This window comes from Dioscorea cayenensis, chromosome 6 (assembly GCF_009730915.1).
Source record: "Dioscorea cayenensis subsp. rotundata cultivar TDr96_F1 chromosome 6, TDr96_F1_v2_PseudoChromosome.rev07_lg8_w22 25.fasta, whole genome shotgun sequence".
Taxonomy (NCBI): domain Eukaryota; kingdom Viridiplantae; phylum Streptophyta; class Magnoliopsida; order Dioscoreales; family Dioscoreaceae; genus Dioscorea; species Dioscorea cayenensis.
The window spans coordinates 10,060,465-10,064,382 of NC_052476.1; the positions used below are offsets into that span (position 1 = coordinate 10,060,465).

The 3,918-nt window shown below is 44.2% G+C and overlaps 1 non-coding gene across 1 annotated transcript; it reads right to left on the bottom strand.

The window, feature by feature from the left end:
* Positions 1-1,973: 1,973 nt before the first annotated feature.
* Positions 1,974-2,080, bottom strand: LOC120264049. Its single transcript, XR_005537230.1, has one exon. It is a non-coding gene; the product is annotated as a small nucleolar RNA R71 (small nucleolar RNA).
* Positions 2,081-3,918: the final 1,838 nt, after the last annotated feature.

The window sequence follows — 3,918 nt, forward strand, 5'->3', positions numbered from 1 at the left end:
ATTAGAGTTAGATTTCCAAGATTAAAGAGGGTTGAGAGGGTGAGCCTTGAGATGGAGGAGTGTCCCCTTTCCCTTTCGATTGAGTGTTTTCCTATCTCCGTATTCCATATTCTCTTTGCAACCATATTTGGTGTGAGGCGTGAGATTGCTCTCGATTTCTCCCCTCTGGACCTTGTAGGGGGTTAGGATCCTTCGCGGGAATTAGGGTTGGATCTACATTTAGGAATCGGTTTCACTCTTAGGTTTCCTTTGAGCATATTGCGGTCATATGGGGTGTGAAGTGTTGAGATTGGTCGATTTCTCCACCGGGACCTTGTAGGGGACTAGTGCCTTTTGCTTGGAGACAAGGATTGGTTATCGTTGGACTACCTCGACTCATTAGACTCGATTCTAGAGCATTTAGTGAATCTTGAGCTTTTAAAGAAGATCTTAGGGGGATCATTGCCCGAATACCTCATCCTTAGTGATTGAGACTCTTCTACTTTATTTCTTGCATACTTGTTTGCTTTGCTTTGCAATTAGTTCACTTCATTATATTCAACGATTCCGACTAGATAATTGAGAAGTGGTTATTACTAGTACTTGCTCCCTCGTGGATTCGACTACCCGACTCACCGGGTAATTATTACTTCGACACCCGTACACTTGCGGTTTACGCACGCATATTCGGACGTGTCAACGGCTATAATAGAGTGAATGGTCTAAGGGATGAACTTCCGCTGGGGCTTAGTTGCGCGTGCAACGGAGTGAAGCGTTGAGGTGATCTTAGTATCTAGGGCTTTATTATTGGTAGAGACCTTCCACCTGGACCAAAGGGTTAGGTCTATAATTAGGAAGAGATTTATCACTTGGAATCCTTAGAGCTCATTGCAACTCTATGCTAGTGCGAGGTGTTGAGATTGTTCGATTTCTCCTCTGGGACTTGTATAGAGTTAGGCATAGTTGACCTTAGATTTGGGACTATGTAATTAAGGATTTCCACGACTCACTATTGCATTGATTAGGAAGCATAATAGAGGGTTCTTGCACTTGAAACAATTATCCTAGGTGGAGCATTATCCGAGTACCCCATCTTCATCGATTGCCTTACCCCCTTCTTTACTTTTGCTCCCTTTCTTGTTGCTTTTATTGTTGAGAATTGAATCATTATCACACTCATTATCGTTGATCTTTCACATAGCTAAGAATCGAATTAAGTATTTTTATTCCTTACTCCCTGTGGATTCGATACCCACTCACCCAGGATTATTACTTCGACAAACCCGTGCACTTGCGAGATGTACGCAAGGGGATCTTGTTAAGTTTTTGGCGCCGTTGCCGGGGAGCTAGGCGTTTAGAGATACTTTGCACTTTGTTTTCTTAGCTATTTCACCAGACATTCTATTTCACATCTTCTTATTCTATCATCGTTATGATTTTCTTTTTCTTTCTTTTTGGTGCAGCTCCAGGTTATGACCTGAGGGAATCCATCAATACTGATTGAAGGAGACCCTGAGCTTGAACGTACACTTAGAAGAAAAGGGAAAGAACCTATGCAAGAACAACATAATTCAGCTGATTTGGAAGGAGAGGAATCTGAAAACATTGCAGAACAGAATGAGCAACAGCGAACACTATCTGATTATGCCAGACCTTTAGTGTTGGGGACACAATTGAGTATTGTGCGTCCCCCGATTACAGCTCAGAACTTCAAGCTAAAGCCGACATTCATCCATATGCTGTAGCAGTCCGCATAATTCAACGGTTTGGCCGATGAGGATCCAAATAGTCATATAGAGAGCTTTCTCGAAGTGTGCGACATACTGAAGATAAATGGGGTTACGCATGATGCCATCAAATTGAGAGCCTTCCCATTTTCCTTGAAAGGAAAAGCGAAGCAGTGGCTACACTCATTACCTAGAGCATCAATCACTACATGGGAGGAGATGGTAGAAGCCTTTCTAGCCCGTTATTTCCCTCCTGGAAAATCATCAAAGCTTAGGAATGAGATCTCGTCCTTTGTTCAATTGGAATTGGAGTCTCTATTCGAGACATGGGAAAGGTTCAAGGAGCTCCTGAGAAAGTGTCCGCAACACGGATTCCGGGATTGGATTATTGTTCAAACCTTCTACAATGGTTTGAACCCGAGCACAAGGCAACTCTTGGATGCGGCAGCAGGAGGTACCTTAGGTAGCAAAACCCCCGATGAGGCTCGTCAATTAATTGAGGAAATGGGGTTAAATAGTTACCAATGGAATGCTAGAGAGAAGAAAAAGGTGGGCGGTACCCATGAAATTGATGCGGTAACCTCATTGGCGGCGCAAGTAGAAAGTCTGAGTAAGAAGCTTGATCTCATAGCTTCAAATAAAGTTGCGGCCGTGACCAATTGCACTGGTTGTGGTGGAGGACATGCTCCCTCCGATTGCCCGATCTCTTTTGGTGATGTTTCTTCAGTGGAAAAAGTTGACTTTGTAGGTAATGACATGAGACCTCAAGGGAAACCATATGGCAATACTTATAATTCAGGTTGGAAGAATCATCCCAACTTTTCATGGAGTAATCAAGGACAACAAAAGGTCATGGGGCCACCGGGTTTCCAACAACAACAAGCCCCCCAAGTGGAAAACAGAATTTCAGGCTTGGAAACCCGAATCACGGATTTAGAGAAGCACTTGGCTAGATTTGTTCAATCTGCAAACACATGGTTTGAATCAGTCGAGGCTACACTTCGCAATCAAACTGCCTCTTCACACAACCTTGAAAATCAGGTGGGGCAAATTGGGAAGTCTCTCTCCGAAAGGCCACATGGAAGTTTACCAAGCAATACGGAAACCAACCCTAGAGAACATGTGAAGGCGATCACTTTGAGAAGTGGTCGTGAGGTTGAAGGGAGGCTTCCGAGTGAGAAGCCAAAAGAACATGCACCCGAGGTTATAGAGGTTGAGGAGGGAGCGAAGAAAGAGAAAGAGGTGGCATCCCCACCTTTCAAGCCAAGAATCCCTTATCCCTCTAGATTGAAAAATGACCAAGGGGATGAACAGTATAAGAAGTTCCTGAGTATATTCAAGCAACTTCACATCAACATTCCTTTTGTAGAGGCATTAGCTCAAATGCCTAAGTATGCGAAGTTCCTGAAAGACTTGTTGACCAACAAGAGGAAGTTGGAGGAGAGTGCTTCAGTGGTGTTAGATGCTTCATGCTCGGGACGGTGCAGAAAAAGAATATGCCGAACAAGAAGAAAGAGCCGGGAAGCTTCATTATTCCGTGTAACATCGGTAACTTAGGTGAAGAAATGGCACTGGCGGATTCAAAGGCAAGTATCAACGTCATGCCATATACTTTTTTCCAAAAGCTAGGCTTTGGGAGAGCCTAGGGCCTACTCGGATGACATTACAATGATGGACCGAACGCTGTGACATCCGAGAGGCATCATTGAAAGACGTGCTTGTCAAGGTGGACAAGTACATTTTTTTCCAGTTGACTTCAGAGTGCTAGATGTCGATGAGGATGCGGATGTATCCTTGATACTTGGGAGACCATTCTTGCGGACTTCCAAAGCATTGATTGACATGGACGGCGGAGAGCTCACATTGAGAGTTGGAGATGACAAACTCACTTACCGCCTTCTGTCGAAGCCATGCGGCATTCTCTCAATTTTGATGACACTTTGTATTTCCTAGACACTACTGATGAGCTTGTTGATGAATACATGCAGGAAATGTTCAACCCGGATCCATATGAAGGTTTGTTCGACCAAGAGGAGAGCAATGAAGAAGTAATGATGCTTGGGTCGTATGAGGAGGTAACATCTACACCGGGGATATTGAAGAAGGTGCTCCGGAAAATGAAGAGGGCTAGGAGACGTCACCGAAAACACTCCAAGACTGTTGGAGATGTACATGAACCGTAAAGGTTGGATGAACCCATGCTAGGTGGTCC